General features: G+C 51.5%; 1 long non-coding RNA gene across 1 annotated transcript; it reads left to right on the plus strand.

The window, feature by feature from the left end:
- The first annotated feature begins 1,032 nt into the window (after positions 1-1,032).
- LOC106967064 (uncharacterized) lies at positions 1,033-7,579 on the plus strand. Its single transcript, XR_001428873.3, has 4 exons — positions 1,033-1,430; positions 5,088-5,217; positions 6,406-6,512; positions 7,094-7,579. It is a non-coding gene; the product is annotated as an uncharacterized LOC106967064 (long non-coding RNA).
- The last annotated feature ends 15,735 nt before the right edge of the window (positions 7,580-23,314 follow it).

Here is a 23,314-nt window from a genome sequence, read left to right on the forward strand (position 1 = left end):
CCTAAAAGCTCAGACTTAGCAAACTCACCCTGAATATTCTATTCCCTGCTTTACCCCAACTCTCCCACTAGCGGGAGAGGGGGCAGGCACAAGAGGAGCTGCGGAAGGAAGAGACTTGGGAAGAGAACACATTTGGGACTCTTGAACCTGCCCCCAACCTTGGGCTTGTCCCAACTGTTGAGAGAAGCTTTAAAGGGAAGGCTAAGTGGGAACTAAGGCAGCTGGAAGGGCTTCTGGACGGCGCATAGAGAACCCCGCTCTCCCCTTTTCTCTAAGATTGGAACTCAGTGCAGCCTTGTCGTAGATGGCATTTTCCAAAAACAGCTGCAGCACTGTCTCCCACCACACATGCTCGTCTCCAGGGTGGCTTCGACGCTGTCTCCTTGAGAGATGGGGTCTGTATCCCTTCACCTTGAACTCGGTGGGCCTTTATGACCTCTCAACTAGTAGAGTCTGGCAGAAATGAGGTTGGGTGACCTCATCCTCACGGTTGGGCCTCACAGTTGAACAGGGCCACACGGCTCTCCCAGGTTTCTCTCTCTTGGGACACGTGTCTTTGAAGCCCTGAGCCACGGTATAGTACATCCAGTTATCCTAAAGCCACCACAAAGAGGTACCCCCAGCCCAGCCTCAGCTGAGCTCTCAGGCCACACTTCTCACTATGATGACTCTTGACTGTGGTCTGTCTTGTTCTCTGGGGTTTCAAAAGACGCTGCCCCATCGCTCCTGCTGTGCATTCTCTAGGAAAGCTGGCTTTATCACCCCATATACACCGTGCCCAAGACCCAGAGTAAGCAATAAGCAAGCTGGCCCCTGGAGTATTCACCCTGAGCAGGTCTTAGTGGTGGTGGGCACAGGTCACCTGCCCAGCTCCCAGATCCCCAACCACTCCACTCCAGGAAACATGGAAAATCCAGAGACCATCCCAGCCCCAGCTGTACTCCAGGAAGAAGCTGGGCAGGCAGCCCAGAATTACACAAAATGGACTTTGGGCTGATTGCCCAAGCTGGACTAACGCCTCCACCTTCTTAGAAAGGGCACTCTTGCTGGAACCAAGGCCACAGCTTGTCACGAAAGCCAGACGTTGGCAGAACGGGACTGATGGGGCAGGAAAGGCCCCTTGGGGTAGACGAAGCACATCCCTGATGCCTCCCCCAGTCTGCCAGTCAGGGGAGGGGAAGGAGACCCTCAGGTGCACAGAATACAGATAATCCACATTGTTACAGGCCGCCCGGCTGCTTCTGAGAATGGACTTTAAGGTATTTGGGACTCATCCTCCACAACCTCGCCCTCAGCAGTGACATAGTTTGGAAGCGTAACGAGATGGTGCTCCTCGAGGCAAAACTGAGAAGTCAGAACCAGGAAAGAATGACTTCATATCCTGTACTTGTGTTAGGATACATGTAACCCGTACCTCTCCGGCATTTAAGGTAGGATTTGACTGATTACGTAAATCGCTTTATTCTCAATTATCCATTTGTCAATATCTATTCATGGAGCATCTACTATGTGTCAAGCACCATAAAAAAAAGACATCTTTTCATAAATAAATAGGTGTGTGGACAGGCAAAGGACACCTCTAGAACAGTGGTTCTCAACCAGGGTCCCCAGGGACATTTGTCAATGCCTGTGGACATTTTTGACATTTGTAGGCAGAGGCCAGGGTCGCTGCTAAATATCCTACAATGCACAGGACAGCCCCCACTGAACAGAGGATCATTTGGTCTGTACTGACCTTCTCACTGAGTGCATGTAATACCTATTTTTTTTTTCAAAGAATAACTGTGCCTCAGGTTGGCCCTAAGTATTTGCTGGTCTTCTCCGGACTGTAGAGAGAGAAACTTGAAGAGGAGGGCAAACCAAGGACTGCACAATGCCTGGTGCCTATAGCCAGTGAGCCCATCTAGCCTCCTCTAAACCAGGGTTTCTCAGCATTGGCACCACTGACATTATAAACCAGATCATTTTGTCTTGTGGGAGCTGTCCTGCGCACTGTAGAATGTTTAGCAACTTCTACCCCGGCTTCTACCTACTAGATGCCAGTGGTGCCCTCCCCCCTCCACCCCCGTCATGGCAAATAAAAATTTTCCTGATATTTCCAAATGTTCCATGGGGGCAAACTCACCCCTGGTTGGGAACCACTGTGCTAGAACCACCCTGTGCAAATCCAAACACAAAGAAGTTTCCATTCACCAACCTCTCGAACTTACAGTCCAGCTGAATCCTCAACTCGACAAATAACCACACAAACAGGCCCAAGGACATAAAGAGAGCGGACGGTATGCAGAGCAAAGGGTTGGGGGAATGCAAGCTGCCTGTGGGAAGGGCTGCTCACAGATCTCTGGGGGTGGAAAGGGGCCTCAGGGCTCCTCTGAACCATCGGCCCATTTCACAGAGGAGGAAATAGGGCAGGAGGCGATGAGGCCAAAGTCACACAGTGAATGATGGCCAGGTGAAGCTGAGATGACTCTATCCCCTGTAGCATCCCACGATGTCCCTGGGGGATTTTCCTTGTTCTTCACTCGCTGGCTCCGTGGGTAGCCCGGAGTCTCCTGGTACGCCCCGCTCGAAAGTGATCACTATGATGGCACATAACCAGTATCATGTGTTTGGGGTATTCACGCTGTCTTTCTAGATAAGCAATATCTCAGCTGTTCTCAGCTGCACAGCAGCAGGCTCCCATGGGAACCAGCTTGTTTGTGGACCCACAGAGGTGTCTCCCGGGGAGGGAGGGGAGGATTGCGCCAGCAGCTGGCTGGAGCAGACCCAGGAAATGTCCTCCGTCACTGAGGCTGTGCCCCCTTCTGCAGCCACACGCAGCTGAGACCTAGGGAACCCCAGTTTGTGACAAAACTCTCTGACTTCTCCACAGTAGAGAGCAGCAGAAAGGAATGGCATGAGAAGCAAAATCCACCTTGTTTCAACTTCTTGTAAAAGGCAGGTCAGGGGGCACCTGGGTGGCTCAGTCGGTTGAGCATCTGACTTTGGCTCAGGTCATGATCTCACGGTTCGTGGGTTCGAGTCCCACGTGGGGCTCTGTGCTGACAGCTCAGAGACTGGAGCCTGCTTTGGATGCTGTGTCTCCCTCTCTCTCCTCCCCTCCGCTTGCACGCACTCTCTCTCTCTCTCAAAAATAAATAAACATTAAAAAGCAGGTCAGGTTGAGCCTGGCCTTGGGCAATGAAATCAACAAAGCCCATTCATCTCTTCTTTCCTTCTGGTGTGAAAAGCTGGTTGCCTTCCCATAGTTAAAAACCCAGGCTTTGGAGCCCGACTGCCTGGCTTTGTAACCCCATTCTCCTACTTCCTGGTTGTGTGATCTCAGACAAACTACTTAATCTCTCTGAGCTTGAGTAACTGCATTGATACAATAGACGTAATAACAGTGACCTCTTCATAGTAACATTATAGTCAGCTGAGATAAAAACGTGTGATGTTCTTAGCACGTTGGCCATCTCATGGTAGCTATGAGGGACATGATTTCTGCTGCTATTATTTTATTATTAATCATAAATATAATAATAAGTACCTTACTATGGCTCGTGAGCTGATACATAGAGCCAGATACTAATTTTCACAAATGAATTCCAGTTTGGGGTCAAAAGCGTTGAAAAACTAATGTGAAATTTCTTATCATTCCTCCAACGTTCCATATTGGAAAATAAAAGGGTCTTTTAAAAACATCCTAATGGTGCTGTAGCTTGTCTGAACAGCTAAGACATGATGGCCCTATTCTTGGTTTCGGCTCTTTTCCAGCTGTAGTGTTTTTCTCATTGATCAGAGAGAAATCCCCAAGGTCTGGCAAAGGAAGCTTTTAATTGCTCTGGATGGACCGATTTCTGGCATAGCTGCTCAAGCATATAATTGAGTAAGAGAGAGAGAGAGAATGAATCACTTTAGATTATTTTGAGATAAATATACAGTCAGACCTCCCTGTTTCTGACCAGACCTTAAAGATACCCCAGAACCGGGCCCAGCTCTCACAAGCTCTGGGGAACAAGAATACAAAGCAGGAAGTGCATTCTCCTGATCTTTAACAAAATAATAATGGGTGAGAGTAACCATCGCTATCCTTTATCATTTGTGCTTGCCGTAGGTTGGATTTCCCCAGGAGCGGCCCCTGACACAAGCATTCCAGTCAATCTAGTTTATCTGGAGGGAATCTGGGAAGCTCTGGGCAGGGAATGGGAAAGTGACATAGAGAACACAAGTCAGACAGGAGAGGATATGCTATGAAGCAGGTGACCACCGGGGCACGTGTGCTTAATCCCCATGGGAACTGTGGGGGCCGGTGCAGAACTCGCGCTTTGAACATCCTCTCCTTCAAGGGATGAGGGAGCTTTGGGATTTATACCCCAAGTCCCCTTGGTCCTTGGGTGAGGGCTGCTCCTGGAAGGTGTTTATTATGGCCATCACCAGTGCAGGCAGCCAGAGGAAGCCCCCCCACCCCCTGTCCTGGGGCAGAGTCACAAGGAGTATCAGGGCCTTCTGGAAAGGGGGTGCTGCCGGGGACAATAAAAGACAATCCCCACATACCATGATCCCCCCATTTCCCCACTCAAAATATCCAAAGGCATTATGACCTAGTTGATATGTAATCTTTTTAAAAGTAGATGAAATATCTGTTTCTAACGATTGATTGATTATTTACGGTACATGCCTACAATCACATGTGTGATAATATGTTAACTTAGTGCTGTCTTCACCCTGGGCCCCTGACTCCATATCTTGCCAGCTCTTCCAACTCATCTTGGTGCTCAGGGTCCTCATCATCATCAAAGCCACCTTCTGAGTCATTGGAGTGTCTGAGTGCATCTTCTACCCTCCCCTCTCAGTTCTGGCGATACAGCATTTTTGGAATCTGGAGGATGCTTTGGGTGGCATTTTCATCCCAAGCCGGGAGAGCCTCTTTGCATAACATTGGGGCAGCTGTTGTTCCATTCATCCCAGAGGTGTCAGTGTGCTATCTCCATAAAGTAACCACTGATGGTGGCTTTCTTACTGTCCTTGTTTACACTCCCTTTGCAAAGCTATGACGCCACCCCCTTGGGGACTGGGTCTTACCTGCTTTTTATCAATTTCTTCAGATGACCTTAGTGAGCGGCCAGAGTGACCACCAAGAGGGGTTGTTTCAGGTGACGTGTCTCACCCAAACAGCACCTGCCTGTTCACAATAAAGTAACGGAGAGCACCCCGCGCCGGGAAAGATTGTGCGAGGTAATTTTTGAAAATAAAGAACTTCCTGGGGCACCCGGCTGGCTCAGTCGGTTAAGTGTCCGACTCTTGATCTCTACTCAGGTCTTGATCTTGGAGTTATGGGTTCAAGTCCTGTGTTGGGCTCCATGCTGGGTGTGGAGCCTTGTAAGAAAAGAGGGCGAAAGGGAAAGGGAAAGGGAAGGGAAGGGAAGGGAAGGGAAGGGAAGGGAAGGGAAGGGGAGGGAAAGGAGAGAGGAGAGGAGAGGAGAGGAGAGGGGAGGGGAGGGGAGGGGAGGGGAGGGGAGAAGGGAAGGGAAGGGAAGGGAAGGGAAGGGAAGGGAGAGGGGAGAGGAGAGGAGAGGAGAGGGGAGGGGAGGGGAGAAGTGAAGGGAAGGGAAGGGAAGAGGAGAAGGGAAAGGAAGGGAAGGGAAGGGAAGGGGAGGGAAAGGAGAGAGGAGAGGAGAGGAGAGGGGAGGGGAGGGGAGGGGAGGGGAGAAGGGAAGGGAAGGGAAGGGAAGGGAAGGGAAGGGGAGGGGAGGGAAGGGAAGGGGAGGGAAAGGAGAGAGGAGAGGAGAGGAGAGGAGAGGAGAGGAGAGGAGAGGGGAGGGGAGGGGAGGGGAGAAGTGAAGGGAAGGGAAGGGAAGAGGAGAAGGGAAAGGAAGGGAAGGGAAGGGAAGGGAAGGGAAGGGAAGGGAAGGGAGAGGGGAGAGGAGAGGAGAGGAGAGGAGAGGAGAGGAGAGGGGAGGGGAGGGGAGGGGAGGGGAGGGGAGAAGTGAAGGGAAGGGAAGGGAAGAGGAGAAGGGAAAGGAAGGGAAGGGAAGGGAAGGGAAGGGAAGGGAAGGGGAGGGAAAGGAGAGAGGAGAGGGGAGGGGAGGGGAGGGGAGGGGAGGGGAGGGGAGAAGGGAAGGGAAGGGAAGGGAAGGGAAGGGAAGGGAAGGGAAGGGAAGGGAGAGGGGAGAGGAGAGGAGAGGAGAGGAGAGGAGAGGAGAGGAGAGGAGAGGAGAGGGGAGGGGAGGGGAGGGGAGGGGAGGGGAGGGGAGAAGGGAAAGGAAGGGAAGGGAGAAGAGCTTCTTATCCCAGGGATCATCTGGGGAGTAGGGAACTTCATGGTGTATCCAAAATAGTGGTCCTGATGGTTATACACATAAACTCATCTAATCTTCACAACCACCCCACAAGGTAGACTCTCATGTCATTCTCATGTCACAGATGGAGACACTGAGGCCCTGAGTGGTTCAGAGAGCAGTGAAGTGACAGCCATGGATGTGGACGCAGTAGGTGCATGCTCTCCCCATCACCACACTGCCAGCTGACAGGTGAGCATAGCCATGTCCTCGTGGGTACCTGGTAGACTCCCTTACCCATCAAGAAACCCTGGGGGAGGGGAAGGGCGCCTGGGTGGCTCAGTCGGTTGAGCATCTGACTTCGGCTCAGGTCATGATCTCACAGTTCATGGGTTCAAGCCCGGCATCGGGCTCTGTGCTGACAGCTCAGCACCTGGAGCCTGCTTTGGATGCTGTGTGTCCCTCTCTCTCTGCCCCTCCCCTGCTCATGCTCTCGCTTGTGCTCTCTCTCTAAAAAATAAATAAACTTTAAAAAGAGAAGAAAACCTGGGAGGGGGGGAGCCTCAGCTGACCCAGCAGTGTGGCGGGGTCCTCTCTCTCCTGCCCCTGGTCTTCCCGAGCTAGGGAAGCAAGAGACAACCTCCAGCACTCCAGCTGAAAACCTCTGTGAGGAAACGCAAAGATCGTTCTCTGTATGCAGGGATCTGGGGCTCCTTCCAAAAATGAGGCCCAAGACCATTTCAGATGGGCAAGCAAGCGTCTGCAAGCATTTTAAAAAAAGGACAAAACAGAAAAACCTCAACTCCCCGTTTCCTTTCTCTCTTGCTGGTCAGTCAGTCACACTTGGGGTATTTGCTGACTGACCCAGCAGAACTGGAGAGGACAGTAAGGAAGAGGAGGAATTCAGCACGGTGTCCTAGGAAGACTGACGGCCTTGGAGCCACACAGGGCTGAGTTCAATACCCTTCCCTCCGCCCCCCCCCGCCTCAGCCAACGGCCCTGTGAACACTACCGTGCCACACACTGTGGAAAATTAAAGGGTGGTAGAGAAAGAAAATCATCACCTAATGCAAAGAGAGAGAAAGACAAAAACACGTAAAACCACAATAATTGGGGCACCTGGGTGGCTCAGTTGGTTGAGCATCTGCCTCTTGATTTCGTCTCAGCTCATGATCTCATGGTTTGTGGGATCAAGCCCCGAGTCAGCCCCCACGCTGAGCATGGAGCCTTCTTGGGATTCTCTGTCTCCCACTGTCTCTGCCCCTCCCCCACCAATAAACAAATAAACTTAAAAAAAAAAACCCACACAGTAATCATAATAGCCCTGCATGCACTTTATGTGTGCACTGTGTTTGGGACAGGCCTTCTTGTCATCAGCATTTTACAGATGAGGAAACTGAGTCTCTGGGACATGAAGGAATTTTCCCAAAGTCACATTGAAAAGGCAGTGGGGCGATTTGAACCCAAGTCTCACTGGAAGCAGAAGAGAGAAGGGAGGGATGGTGAGGGCCCTGGGGGGCTGCATGGCATAGACTGGGTCCCTCGAGTTGGGGGTGGGGAGGTGCCTGGATGGAGAAAAGAAAGTCATTTCGGCAGTGATAGAGAGCCACACACCTGGCTTCCTGCCCTTGCCCAGGCAGGGTCCTCTCTGCCAAATCCCAAGAGCATCCCTTGGGTGACAGATGGTATGCCTGTCTGCCAGAACTCCTCCTCCTCACCACACTGGAGAGCAGTCCGGTCCAGGCTGGGCACCAACAGCTGGGTCACGTGGAGGAGAGCCCTCGTCTCACCAGGCCTGGGGGTCGAGGGTGCCCGCTGGCCACATTTGCGCCCCTGGGTCCCGGGTAGAATCTCCCACCTTCTGGAAACCAAGATGTGAGATGAGCTAAGAGCAAGAAACCAGAGAGAAAGAACAGCGCCCCAGTAAAGAGAAGACAGGGACCCGTTCTCCCCCAAAGAGCCTGTGAGAGGGGGCACCTTGGAGCCACAGGCTGCTGAATTCCCACGCAAAGCCGTGGGCATCCCAGCGGACCTGGAGGTCTCACTGGAAGGCCGCCCTTGGCCTTGCTCTCACATCTCTTCACAGCTGTGATGTGCAGAGTTCTCAAGGGCAGGGTTTCAATTTTGCAAATGGACCTTCAGAAACTTGTGCCTCCTGGCTCCCTGCGGCCAGCCACGTCAGCAAAACATACCCCTGAAGAGCGGTCTGCGGCTAGCAAAGCCGGGAAGCGGCCCAGAAGCCGACTCGGGATGCTCTGTTTTAAATTAGCCGACGGCCGTGCCCTCCCACTGGTGACAGTAACCAGATTTGGGGGTAAGCAGGACTGCCCCGTTTTATGAACATCTGAAGGACAGTCCCCAAACCATACCATGACACTCGGACCATCTTCCAGGCCACACAGCACCTCCAGCTCCTGCGGCTCAGTGTCCTCGGGAGGAAAGTGAGAGAGGATCACGCGAGGTGGCTTCTGTGACCCTGTCCAGTTTGGACAGTCTCTAATTCCAGTGTTTCCCTCTGCCTCTTCGGTAATGTCTCCACGAGATCTGCTAGGCCAGGCCCCTTGGAGATCCCCTCACTATCTAAAAAAAGGAACACATGTACTTTGTGGTAATGGCACTAATGGAACTCACAATGTGATTTCAAGTAGACATTTGTCATTCTTTGGCAGCCGTTTTCCTATTTGGGGGAGAGGGACGCTCCCCACCATGGGGAGCGTCCCTGCCTCCTATTCCGGCAAAGGCATAGATAGGTTTTTGCCCAGACACTTGGATAATGCTGGCCAGGACTTCAGATGTTGAGCCAGAGATGGAAACACTCAGGAGCCATTTAGCATTCATTTCATGGTGGCGGCAGCTTGCGGCTGAGGTCATGGCCAGGGGCCACCAGCAGTGACGTCCAGAAGTGGCAGTGCCCAGAGATGGTTTCCAGGCCAGCCCATCCCGTGCCTTTGCCTGTCGTCCTGCCACCAAGCCACCCTCAGCCCCAGTCCGTTTTCCAAGCCCACAACTGTGGGCTCTCTGTAAATTCTACAAGCCATCTAATAACCTCCAGTATATTCTTTTCCTCGTTGTTAAAGTTAGCTACTGTTGATTTCTGTTGCTTGCTCCCAACTCTGACTGATACAATGTGTCAAACCATTCTTTTTTAACTTGAGTTAAAAAATGACAAAGAATAATTTTAGGGAAAACAGGATAAAATTATGACTCTCATAAAAGTATAAAGATTTTATGTAACTCGTTCATTAATGAGGGATAGAGTTGAGGTCTTCTAACCGGCTCAAAGGAGATTTCTAAGAACCACACACACACAGATAAGCAGCATGCTGACCTTACAAATAGATGCAGAAGTCTATCCCCAGGGCAACCGTCAGTTGAGTTCCACTGGACACTACTAATTTGTATTTCTATGAACGCAAATCATTGGCATCATTGTCTGTTTTCGATGACTTACAGGGTCGTAAAAATAGCTTTTCAAAGACAATGAAAGACAGAGACAACCTGGAAGGGTGCCCTAGACAGGACACCCAGTGATCTTTTTATTTCTCTTATCCATTTGAAAGTTTTTCACTGATTTTCCCTGACAATAACACCGGAGATGACCTCATGGATGGAAGAGACAATGAAGGCTACACTCAGAGGGTCCCAACCAATTCAGGCTGGAATTGTGTGCAAAATTCTTAGAGGAAACAGAAACTGAGCTGGGTCTTCAAGGCTGACCAAGAGTAGAAGGGAAGGGCATTCTGGGTGGATGGGGCAGTGTGAGCACAAGTTTGGGGGCAATCAGGAGCCTGGCACATTCCATCGGCAGAGTGGACCTGTTCCCTGCCCCCCCCCCCCCGAAAAGCTGGTTTGTGAAGAAACTGGCTTGTAGCTTATTATTGTGGCTCTCAGAGCTATTCATAGTCTCAGGGTAAGAGAAATAAGATGATAAAATTAAAATAGTGCAGAAATAGTCATCTGAAAAGGATGCTTAGAGGTACCCTGTCCCTTAGTCTGCTCATAGTACACAATCTCGGGCTGCCTTCCTAGTGACTCTGTCTTTTCTGGGACTGTCCCCCCTTCCTTGCTGAGGATGAAGCAGCAATCAGGTTTGAAAGAGATGACCCCACTCCTTGGGGGAGGGGTGTGTGGGGAGGGGCGGTAGAATGTAAACTCAGAAAGACCCAGCCAAGGTCAGGTGATACTGACCCTGGAATGGTAAGAACATATAAAATGGGGGCTCCGGTTGTTACCATGGCAACCCAGAGTCTGTCGCACGCGGAGTTTGGGGGAACAGAAGCACAGGACCTTGAGGATATCGTCAGTCTGCGGGGAGATGGGAGCAGGTTGGCAGAGAAGTGCCCACCGCCTCAGGTTGCCTGGCAACCTCCAGTTATGAGGCCCGCGAGGGCTCCTCCTGCAAACCAGGTGCCTACAGAGAACACTTTTTCCCCCTTGAGTTCACCTGAATGGCTCTCAGCTCTTTGTCCCCACACAGGCTTCCAGGAGTATGCCAAGCCCAGAGCTACTGCTTCCCCAATATCTACTCTCCCTGCATTTGGGGCAATGCGTGCAGAATTATTACGTGAAGCCTCAATGAATGAATGAATGAATGAATGAATGAATCGTGAATGGTACAAAATTCTATCACTTCATTTCTTTCAGGAAGATCCAGGACGTTGCATTTCACCTCCCTCTTGTTTGTTAATTAAACTGCAATGGCTCCCTTTCACTGGGCACTTACTCTGTGCCAGGCACTATGCTCGGCGCATTTCAGAGACAGCTGGTGTGATGGTTCAGAACTGGACTCTGAGCCAACAGCCTGAGCGTAAAGCCTGGCTCTGCCTCTTCCCAACGGTGTGACCTTGGGAAAGTTACTTAACCTCTCTAGGTGTCGGTTTCCTCACTCATACAGTGGGAACAATAACTTCTCTGCCTCTGGTTGTCGTGGGGATTCGGTGAGCGAAAACAGAGCACTAAAATGACACCTGGTACAAAATAAGTGCTCAGTAAATACTAGATACAATCTTCCAAACACCCTTCCAAGGTAAATACTTGTATAATTTTTGGAAACAAAAATTACGCTTAGAGAGGTTGACTCGTCCCCTGAGCTCTAACTAGGAGCTGAGGTTCAAACCATGGCTGATTCCAGAACTGTTTGCAGAGCCATTATGCTATGTAGCTTAGTGTTTATTATGCATCTACTAGGTACACCGCTCAAGATGCTGGGGATGTAGATGTCACCAAGACACATCCAGTCCCGGCCCTCATGGAGGCTGCCACCCCAGCCCCCAGCACCCTCGCTGGAGGTGGAACTGGCTGGACCTTCAGGGCAGCCTTTGCTGGAGCCCCGTGCACGCCCGCTCCCTCAGTGTGCCTCAGACCCCTCCCGGGACTCAGGCTTATGGGCTGGACTGTTAACGTGTCAGGGAAGAAGGGAGAAACCCATCACAGGAGGGACACCCTCTGTGGGTGACCCACGTCTCCACAAGTCCGCTGCATCATTCACCGAAGCTGGCAATGTTTAGATCTGTCTTTTAATAAAATACAGTCTGACCTGGAGTCAAGCTGGAGGGAGACCCATCGTCCAGCCGCGTGGCCCGACCCGGCTCTCCGCTGGTTGGTGGCAAAAGTTTAGGGAGTTGCTCAAGATGCCACGTAGCAGAGGCAGCCTCTGGGTCTCTGGCCCATCCCACTGCTCAAATCTGCTTCTCATTAGCTTCAAAAGTAAAGCCCGGCTCCCTGCAGGGCTGGGAGGGAGGGCTTGGCCGGGCTGTTCACCGCAACTGCCTGGCCTCCCTGGCCTTGGTACTCTGCGCCCAGCCCCATCCATCAGCACAGCTGACCACTCCAGGGATCCTCTCACCCACGGGCAGGAAAAGGACTAATTAGAATTGAGAGTATTCACCTTCCCGAGGAGGCTTACAGTTGTCTGAAGGAGGGCTGCGTTTTCAGGGACAAGGAATTATGGTTTCGTTTTAGAATAGCACAGGGAAACAGGAGGCTGGAGGGGCCTCTCTCTGCATTCTAGATGCCTCAAAGGCTGTCAAATTCCACAGTCTTACACTTGCTCATGGAGCATTTATTGAGCACCATCCCCGTGCCAGGCATTGTGTGGGGGCCCCACAGCCTCCTGCAGATTTAGGAGCTCTCAGAATCCAGAGGCAGAAAGAAACGTAAAAATAATGAGTCACCAAGCAACAGATTGCTGAAGGCAATACGGAGGAGTGTAGAGAGTGCTACAGAAATAGGAGAGGAAACAGCTTCAAATTAACAGGGTGGGGAGGTGGGGAGGAGGGGAGAGTTAGGAAACCTTCTTGGGGTGACAGGGAGCCGGTTCTTAGAGGAGGACCCACACACGGCCCACATAGACAGAAGGCACCCCTCTTCCTGAGCTCTGGGATGGATGGTAGGGCCCATTTTCTCTGCTCCATTTGGCTGATGAAAAGGTAGAGGCACTAAGAGTAAATAACATCTTCTCCAAGAGCAGGCTTGGAGTAAAGGGATGTTTTCTCTGGTCCCCAGTCGCCAGCTCTTTCTGCTTCTGAGCTTGGCAGAAGTTTGCCAGGAAGGCAAAGAAAATGACGGAGGAGCAAGGCTGGAAAGCTAAGCCAGAGCCCGCTGGCCACAGGCCTGGCCTGTGGCCAGGATGTGGTCCCGCGTGGGCACAGGGAGCCTGTATGGAAGTGTCCATACCCCCGAGTTGTTCTGCCAGTTGCAAGGCTGGATTCTGTCCGTGTAATTCCGTACCTGTCCTGCAACAGGGCTCCTCACCCCTACATGTGGTTTAAAACCCTGTGATTTTATTTTATTTTGTTTTCAAAGCTTATTTTTGAGAGAGACAGAGAGGGAGCATGATCTGGGGAGGGGCAGAGAGAGAGGAGACAGAGAATCCCAAGCAGGCCCCATGCTGTCAGCACAGAGCCCGATGTGGGGCTCGACCTCACCAACCGTGACATCCTGACCTGAGCCTAAATCAAGAATCCAACGCTTAATGGACTGAGCCAGCTTAACGGACTGCCCCCAAAACCCTGTGATTTTAAAAGAAGCCTACTCGGGGAGAGAGGGGGCATTCCCCTGCATGGCCCCTTGCTGTGCAAGTAGAGGGAGCCGGCACCAGGAGGACCAAAGGGGCACTATCGTTTACTGGACACTGAGCGAGCCAGGCCCTCTGCTGAGAACTTCACAAATCCCAGTCCCCTCCACCCTTAAAGACCCCTGGAGCAAACGTCATCCACACCAAGCAGAAGGGAAATGTCTGTGTCAGAGCGGCCTGGAGTGAAGGCAACAGAGAAGCCCAGCTCTGGCTGAGCTGGGTAGACATCCCAGAGGGTTGCAGAGGATTTGAACTCCCCCTCCCCGCTGCAGGAGGGCAATGTGGGGAGAGCGGGCCCGGGAGACAGGGGCTCCCCTGGTTTCCCCCGAGTCCCCAGGGGTTGGGTAGCAGGACAGGAGCCTGCTTGGTAGCGATGAGGTCAGATGCAGTGGGAGGCACCGACCAGCCACAAGGCAGCCAGACTTACTAAATAAAAATAGAGGATGTCCAGTTATATTCGAATTGCACATTAACCAGATATAATGTTCATCATAAGGTATCTCACAGTCTAGGGCCATGGCAATGGAGATGAAGAGAAGGGACAAATATTAAGATCTGATTTGGAAGGAGGCTCTATGGAGATGGGCGATGAATGGTTGTGGGCAATGAGGATGAGGAAATTAAGGTTGATCCCAGGCCGACGGGGCCCCTAAGTGAGAAGGGGAGACAGAGCAGGGTCAGATGAGCAAGACAGGGTGCAGGCTGTTTCTGCTGATGCTGAATTCAGGATATGAGCCCCAGGCGGAGGCTGCAGGGCTTAAGGAAAGGCCTGGCTGGGGAGCTACCAGCCCACAGATGGCACTCAATGACGCCATGGTTCTGGATGTGACTGCCTGGGGAGTGAGACTGAAGGCAGAGACAACGGGCCAGTTGTAGTCCTTGAAGACCCTCACCTTTTGCACACAGCCAAGGAAACCAAGTCAGAACAGCCAGGGAGGCCGGAGGAAAATCCACAAGGTGGGTAAAAGGGCAACAGAGGAGGGAGTTTCTGGAAGGCAGGGGCTAACCACAGTGGATGTTGCAGGCAGGCCTGGTAAGTCAGGGAAGTGGGAAACAAAGGCAGCCTGCAGTGGGCTGAAGAAAGAATGAGGTGCAGAGTTCGCAGACATGCCCTTGTCCATCGAGAAATCCTGCAGTGCAGTGGGGCTGAGGGTGGGGTCTGGGCAGGTTTCCATCCATGGCTTCTGGGGACATTTCCCTGCCTGGAGCCGTAGAGACGATGACTCTTCAGCCCCCTTTAACAGGCAGTGGGACCCCAGACAGTCAAGTCAAATGGAAATTGTAAGGAAGGGCCTTTTGAAAAGTGTATCAGGGGGCACCTGAGTGGCTCAGTCAGTTGAGGGTCTGACTCTCGATTTCGCCTCAGGTCCTGGTCTCACGGTTTGTGAGTTCGAGCCCTGCATCGGACTCTGCGCTGACCGTGCAAACCCTGCTTAGGATTCTCTCTCCCCCATCCCCCCCATCTCTCAAAACTAAACATTAAAAAGAAAATTTAAAAAATAAATAAATAAAAGTGTATCAGTGACATAGAAGAATGTGAGGGACCAACACCTCGTGGTATTACCCACACAATGTCCCTGATATGTACAACGGTGTGGATTTCAAAACCATTATAGGGAATGAAAGAAACCTGACGCAAAAAAGCATCTGTGGTCTGGGTCCATTTATAAGAAGTTCTAAAAAGCAAAACTAACCACTGATAAAATAAAGATCAGAACAGTAGCTGCCTCTAGGGGCAGGTGGAGGTGATTGGCTGGGCAGGGGAGTCAGGGAAACTTCTGGGTGATGGTAGTGGTCTGTATCTGGGTAAGGGTTTGACTCACACAGGTGTGGGCGTTTGTCAAAACTCAGCAAATGGTATACTTAAGAATGTGAACATTTCATTGCATGTAACTTCTCCCTGAAAAAAAATGGACGATATTTATTCAACTCTATCTAATGATATACATGGTAAGGTGTTTAGGGGTGTGGTGTACTGAAGTTTGCAACTCCCCTTTAGAGGAACAGAAAAAGAAGATGGATTCCTGGGGAGGCAGAGAGATGGACAGAGATATGAAGCAAACAGTCAAATGTCATCCCGGTGGTGGCTATGGAGGTATCCCCTCAACTTTTTTCAAAATTCACTCAACTTTTCTGTATGCTTGAAATGGTTCATAGTAAAGTGTTGGGGGTGGGGGAGTAGAGAAAAAGAATGTGAGAATATTTATTATCCAACCCAAAGATATATGTTGACAGACAGAATAGTTGGTGGTTGTCAGAGGTGGGGTGGGGGGATGAGGGAAGTGTACCAACCTCCAGTTATAGAGTAAATAAGTCCGGGGCATGTCCTGCACAGCACGGTGGCTAGAGTTAACAAACTGTGTTGCATATGTGAAAGTTGCTAAGAGAATAAAAATTCTCATCACAAGAAACAAAGGATAACTGTGCATGGTGTTGGATGTCAACCTACCTCACTGTGGCGATCATTTCACAGTATACATAAAGATTGAATCATTACATTGTACGCCTAAAACTCCTATAATGGTATATGTCAAGTGTATCTCAATTTAAAAAGAAGTAAACAAAGATACACATTGACACACACTGTACCTGAGGCGCTGCACCTGCTACCACAGGTGCTCAAAGCTGTATCATCATCAGGGGCCACCTGGGTGACGGCCAGTTGAGGTGATGCCTTCCACCAGAGAACTGTCATTGTCCCTTCTCACAGAGGAGACGCAGGGCCAGGGGCCCAGGAGTGAGATTAGGGTGAAGGAGAAAAGCACGCGTGGGTCGGCCAAGAACGGATTTAAAGGAATAAGTCGCTGGAGCCTGTGGGGAGAGTGAACAGCCAGGTGGCCTGGCCCCCAGGGTATGGGACTGGGGTATCCCACACATTCTAGGAGGGCCACATGCCCTCAGGCTTCGGAACAGCTGCTTAAGCCTGGTGGTGGAAATATGCCCCATCTAATTTGCGCACAGGTCGAGGGGTTTAAAGAACATTCCAGCTCCACCGTCTATACAACGGGAGAATAGGAAACCCAGAATCTGCCCCGACCCCAGGGTATATCCTTAGGGATGGTCGTCACAACGCTGCCGTAAGCGTGAGTGTTTGCCAACATGTGCGTGGTGGGGCAGCTGGTTAAGTCCTTTGATGGTTTATAAATGCAGCGGGATTCTGTGCAGCTTTTACTTTTTTAAGTTTATTTATTTTGAGAAAGAGAGAAAGAGAATGTGAGCAGAGGAGAGGCAGAGAGAGAAGGAGAGAGAGAGAATCCCAAGCAGGCTCCACACTGTCAGCGCAGAGCCCAATGCAAGGCTCAAACCCACAAACCGTGAGATCATGAACTGAACCAAAACCAAGAGTAGGTCGCTTAACCGACTGAGCCACCCAGGCGCTCCTCTATGCAGCTTTTAAAAATGAGCGAGGGCCGCCTGGGGGGCTCAGTCAGTTAAATGTTGGACTTCGGCTCAGATCATTATTTTGAGGTTCATGAGTTCGGGCCCCGCATCGGGGCTGTGTGCTGACAACTCAGAGCCTGGAGCCTACTTCAGATTCTGTGTCTCCCTCTCTCTCTCTGTCCTGCCCCTGCTCGCACTCTGTCTCTCAAAAATAAATAAACATTTTTGAAAAATGAGCAAGGTAAATCTATATGCCCTGGACTTCAAACAGCCTGAATCTTTTAAAAAAATTTTTTTTAATGTTTATTTATTTTTGAGAGAGAGAAAGATAGAGAGAGAGAGAGAGCAGGGGAGGGGCAGAGAGAGGGAGACAGAGGATCTGAGGCGGCCTCCGAGCTGACGGCAGTGAGCCCGATGTGGGGCTCTAACTCACGAACGGTGAGAACATGACCTGAGCCAAAGTCAGACACTCAACCAACTGAGCCACCTGGGTGCCCCCAAACAGCCCGAATCTGAATGTAAAGTAAAAACAGAGACACGAACAAAAAATATATATAATATATATATATATATATATATATATACATATATTTGTATATATGTGTATGTGTGAGTGTGTGTATATATCTTTCCCATTCATATATAAAATATATGACTAAGTCTATATGGATATGAATATAAATATTAATTAATAAATTAATTAAATATATGTTGCATGTTATGGACCCCAAATTCATGTTAAAGGCCCAACCCCTCGTGTGATGGCATTAGGAGGTGGGACCTTTGGGAGGTAGTTAGGTTCACATGAGGTCATGTGGGTGGAGCCCCCAGGATGGGACTGGTGTCCTTGTAAAGGGCAAGAGACTAGACCTTACTCTCCACCATGTGAGGAGGACACAGCCCGATCTCCATCTGCAAACCAGGAAGAGGGACCTCACCAGACATCAAATCTGCCAGCACCTCGATCTTGGACTTTCCAGCCTCCAGAACTGTGAGAAATAAATGTTTCTTTTTTTAAGCCATTCCAACTACGGTATTTTTGTTATAGCAGCCCAAACTAAGAGTACATAAATGTACACGCACACAGCGCCATAAAAATCGTTCGCCACAATGTTAATTCGTAACAATGTTACTTCTCCACGATGAAATATGAATGACTTTTCCCTCACTTTCTTCTTGGTAGTTTTCTGTATTGTTTAAAATTTTCACAATAAGCACTTTTGATTTTAGTGAAGCAGTTATTATTAAAGATAATTGTGTAGGAGCCTGTAGAGTAAGTTGATATTTGCAAAGTGTTTAAGAGACATTCACTGAACCCCAAAGGTTGGTGGAGACCTCCCTAGTCCTACCCTGAGTCGGGGATGGGGGAAGTGATGAGCGAGGACCCCCACCGGGCTCTCATTCTGTTCCCCTGTCCCTGCCTGAGCCCCGAGACAGGAACAGCTACAGATTTTGTGGGGCCCAACGTAAAGTCAAAGTGTAGGGCCCCTTGTTCAAAAATCGTTAAAAATTTCAAGGTGACAACAGCAGAGCCATTAAGCCAAGTGCGAGGCCCTTCTGAGTCCAGGCCTGTGTGATTGCACGGGTTGCAGGACTGTGAGGCCGGCCCTGCCGAGCAAGCCCATCTGAGCAATTATGGAGTATTGGCTGCTAGAGGAACAGCCAGGGAAGAGGCCAGGAAAAATGGTCAAGGAGGCGCTGACTCCAGACACTGCAGCCTAAGTGAGAAAGAGATCCCCGGGGACGCTTCAACCCACCTGGAACCTCACCAGAGCAAGCATGATGAATATTGACAGTGTGCTCCCCGTTTAGAATGCTGGCCTTTGGAGATGGCTAAGTCTCCCGCAAGGCTCCCGATCAGGCTCCATGGGCCCTGGGTGCCAGGGGTTTCATTAGTAAGGGGGCAAGTCAGGAGGGCCTTCAGGTCAGGCGAGGCATGTGACAGCTACTCCCCTGTGGTGTCCCCTGGCTGGCCCAAGGGAACCTCCTCCTGGGACCGCCCACACCTTGGAAGCCCAAGGGGCTTCTTCCCTCCCTATCTCTGTGGGGCTCTCAACCACATCGGGGCTGCTCCACAGAAAACCTGTCTCCAAGCCTCCTGTCCCCCTTCCCACCCCCGCACCCCAGCTCCTGGGCCCCACAAAGACAGCCTGTGTTGGGGCCAGCGACGCTGAGTGAGCAGACAGCCCACACCTCCCCTGTGCCACTCAGCACAAAGGCCTGTCTGTGCGCCCCGCCTGGAGGGCGCGCCACCTCCCTTCCTCTGCCAGGCACTGGGACGCAGCCATGGGAGTCTCCCGGGAGGCTCAGCTCAGAGTGTGCAGCAGTCCAGGTGGCCCAGGAGACAGAGCCACACTCAGGTGAAGCACCTCAGATGGCCTAGGGTGTCCAGAAAGCAGCCGCTGGTTCCAGACTTGCCGGCAGAATGTGGACAGCCTCCTGCCTCTCTGAAGCCTCTCGCCCCCTCCGGGCTCAGTCCTGCTGGCCACTCAAAGCTTCTATCGAGGTGTCCCTTAATCGGGGTCCCTGCCACCAGCCTTCCCCCCCATCCCACCTAAATAAGACAGCAGAGATGGGTACAAAGGCCTACAGAGGTCCCCACTGTCTGCAGATAAAAGCCAGCGCATCCCCTGGCACTTCAAGGCCTCATCTCCAGACCCACTGTCTCTCCAGACACTCATCTGGCTCCTCCTGGGCCCATGTGGCCCCAGTCCCATTTGCCTTGGAGCTCCTGAGATACCCGTGCTCGGGGCGACCAAGAACACCCCACCCTGTGGTCCTCTCCAACTGTTAAAGTCCTTCTCAACCATGTCAACCATTCAAACCCCATCTCCCCAAGTCTTCTCAGCTCCCTCCACTGCCGGAAATGTTCCCTCAACAAACCTTTGTGGAGTGACTACGGTGAGCCAGGCACAGTCTCCTCTACGAGGTCCCAGAGCGCTTTGCATCTCTGCCTTAGTGTCCCGAGGACCGGGGCGGTGGTTAGTTCAGTGGACGCCTTGTTCTATTTGCCTTTAGTGCACATGGCAGGTGCTCGTAGGTGGGCCTCAGCTGAAGAGAGCCTCCTCCCTCCATGGACCCCTCAGCAGCTCTCGCAGCCCCTCCCGGCCCTTCGGCCTTCCTGTGACTCCCCTGCACTTAAGCGGACAATTCCCGAGGAAGAGCCCTGCTCTCACCTCCAGCACCTGCATGGCTGTCCTTCTCCAGTGAACGTTTTTCTCGGCTGCTCAGCCTGCACTCAAAACAGTCTAGAAGCCGGGGATTTAATCCCGCCAGGAGCCGCCCACCACCCATGCAGGTCAGGAGCTGGTGAATAAACCCTGCAGCTTCCACTTCCCAGTAAGACAATCCTGAGGGGAGGCGCATCCTACCTGGTTCCTCAGGTGATCCCCGCAGAGTGGAGTCCTAGGTGCCCACGCTGGTAACTGCCTGTGAACGCGCCCACCATCAGCCTCCCCCTTCCTGTCTCCCTCTCCCCACTCCCTCCCTCGTGCTTCTGGAGTCACCTAGCAAATACACTGCCTGTGCCCAGGTATTGCTGGGGTAGGGTGGGGAGTCGGGGTGTCGGCAGGGCATCTACTTTGGTATAGAATAGCATTCGGGGCCTTCCCCAGGCCTTTGGGCTCACCCCCTGCCATGTTCACTCAGGCCACAGACATTTGTTACCTGCCTGTTATGCATCAGTTAGCTGTGATTTGGGGCGAAGAGAATGTTCTGTGTGCCTCCTGCCCCCTTTTCCCTACTTCTCATTGTGAGGGGAAGAGGAAGGAGATAGAAAGCAGAATCTGGAAGGGGAAGACGTGGAGGAAGGGGAGGGAGGAGGGGGCACCACTTCCTGGGAAACACTTAGAAGGATTCCTTCCTCAGGTCAGACGGGTCAGACGCTGGATCCTGAGGCACCCTGTCTGGCCCCTCCGGAAAACCCCTGTGTCCTTGCTTGCACTCCGCATCCCAGATGGCTCCCTGCCCTGCCTGCACCCTGGAAAGCTGAGCCTGGGGGTTGCATTGCCTGGGCCCTGGTTCTCTTGCTGTTGCATCAGCCTGCAGGAGATTGGGGTGGGGGGAGAGGGAGCATGCAGAGTATTCATCCCGCCCCTCCACTCCTCCCTCCCTCTTCACAATCTGGCAGGGGCTCTTTCTCCCCCTGGCCCTTCAAGTGGAGCGAGTAGTGGGTGCCTCAACGCCTTTCTCTGGTTCCCTTCACTCTGCCCACCTGGCTGCAAGCAGCCCCTCTATTAAGAAAAGTGTCCTTCATAATCCCGCCAAGTGCTGCTTCCCTCCTGTCATGTAGCCCTGAGCCACAGACTTGGATGACGTCTGGCTCCAGCAAAGTGGCAAATGTTGAGTATCCACCTTAGATGACCTGGGTTGGAATCACCACTCACTTCCAAGTTCTTGGCTTCCCTCAGCCTTCATTTCCCCATCTGGAAAATGGGTGTGATCCTACCAATGCTAAACGCCTCCATATTCTCAATGTGGCAGATAAAGAGCCCTTCAGACCGGCTCAGGAGAAGAGGGAATTATGGGAGGGCCCTGGGGGACCCTGACGAGAAAGGGGAACTAGACTCAGTTACTCATCACTGGGTCCTTTGGTGTCCCCGCATCTGCATCTCCCTCCTTGTCCCCCTCCTGCTTCATCCCGCATGTGGCCAAATATGGTTCCCCCCAGCTCACGAGTTTATGTATTCTAAATAAAAATAGACGTTACTCCGCAAAAATGGGCTCACGCTTGCAAACTGTGCTGCAGTCTGCTTTTATTCACTTCTCACCAGGAAGCACAGCACCGCGTTCAGCAGCCCCTAGGATTCCTCCAGATGTTGGACCGATATTTATTTCGTGGCCTCGTCCATCAGCCTAGGATGTTTTCATGGCCACTATCACTGGTGTCTGGAACACACGTCCCTTCCCGACAGCCATCTATCTCCCGGGATCCCTTTTAAAGCAGGTGACCAACTCACTCCCCGTCTCAATTTCCGCCACACATACCCCCCCACACACGCCCCCAGCCCCTGATGTGACTTTCATGTGAAGCCCACCACAGCCAGTATGGTGGCAGACGCCACGACTTCTCTCTCCCGTCCTGCTTTGACGTCCGCCGAGCTTTCTGAAGATAGGCCCCTCGGGGATGAACCCATCTTCGGTTTGGTCCGTGTTCCCCGGCAGCTGTGACTTTTAAAATGCAGTGGATTCTCACACTGAAGATAGGCACAAAGCCACTCTTCTCTCCTTCTCCAAAGCCCAGCTCTGCTTTTTTAAGTTCAAACAATAGTGATTCAATTGAACACACACACCCACCTCTCTCCAGAGGCCTTCAAGAGAGGAAGAGGGATACCACAGAGCTTTTTAAAACATTGCACAGAATAAAAGTTTGAATATCACGTCAGTCATGATCTCTGGGGACCCTGATAGCAGCACTCTAACTGGGCGGTTTGAGGGGAGTTTGATAAGGACACCATTTACAAAGGTGCCGGCAGGATTTAGGAAACCAGTGCAGGGTCACAAAGAAGCCTGGGGCCGGTAACATCAAGGGACCATTCCCAAGGGTGAAGGAGTGATTACTGGAACCCAGGGAGAATGACAGTGGCGGGGGGGGGGGGTGGGGGGGGACCCTGGACAGGACCTGGGGCCTTCAGGAGATAGATGCATGCAACCTTGGGGACTCAGGAAGGAGCTGGGAGCTGGGGCAGGGGAGTTGGTGCAAATACCAAGACCTCACTTTCGTCTTGCCCTCCAGATAGCCTCCCATTGGGTGGACCCATCTGGAAACTAGATGTCATGGCTGCCATTGATACAAGCTATGTGTCCAGCATCACAAGACACAGGTCAGAGTAGACAGGCATTGGAGAGAGCTGGGAGGGGAGCAGAAAGGAAGAGCAATGGAAGGTAATTTTACACAAAGGCTTGAAAAGCATACAATCCAATGGGGCTCCTGGGTGGCTCAGTTGGTTATGCATCTGACTTCAGCTCAGGTCACAATCTCACTGTCCCTGAGTTTGAACCCCACGTCAGGATCTGTGCTGACAACTCAGAACCTGGAGCCTGCTTTAGATTCTGTGCCTCCCTCTCTCTCTCTCTCTCTGCCCCTTCCCCACTGGTGTTCTGTCTCTCTCTCTCTCAAAACTAAAATAAAAACATAAAAAAAATAAAGTATGCAATCCAGTTAGAAATTATGAATTTAGTGTAAAGAAACTAGGGAGTGATTATTTGCTCAACTAAAGGATTTTTTTTTTTTTTTTTTTTGCTTTACAAACATTATCAACTGGTTGCCTTTTATTTTTTTTTTAATGTTTATTTTTGAGAGAGAGAGAGAGACAAAGCATGAGTGGGGGAGGGGCAAAGAGAGAGGGAAACAGAGAATCCGAAGCAGGCTCCAGGCTCTGAGCTGCCAGCACAGAGCCCGACTTGGGGCTCAAACCCACAAACCATGAGCTCATGACCTGAGCTGAAGTCAGACGCTTAACCAACTGAGCCACCCAGGTGCCCCCACTGGTTGCCTTTTAATAACAAACTTCTGGTGTGCCTGGGTGGCACAGTTGGTTAAGGGTCCGACTCTTGATCTTGGCTCAGATCATGATCCCACAGTCCATGGGTTCAAGCC

Source organism: Acinonyx jubatus, chromosome A3, assembly GCF_027475565.1.
Source record: "Acinonyx jubatus isolate Ajub_Pintada_27869175 chromosome A3, VMU_Ajub_asm_v1.0, whole genome shotgun sequence".
NCBI lineage: Eukaryota > Metazoa > Chordata > Mammalia > Carnivora > Felidae > Acinonyx > Acinonyx jubatus.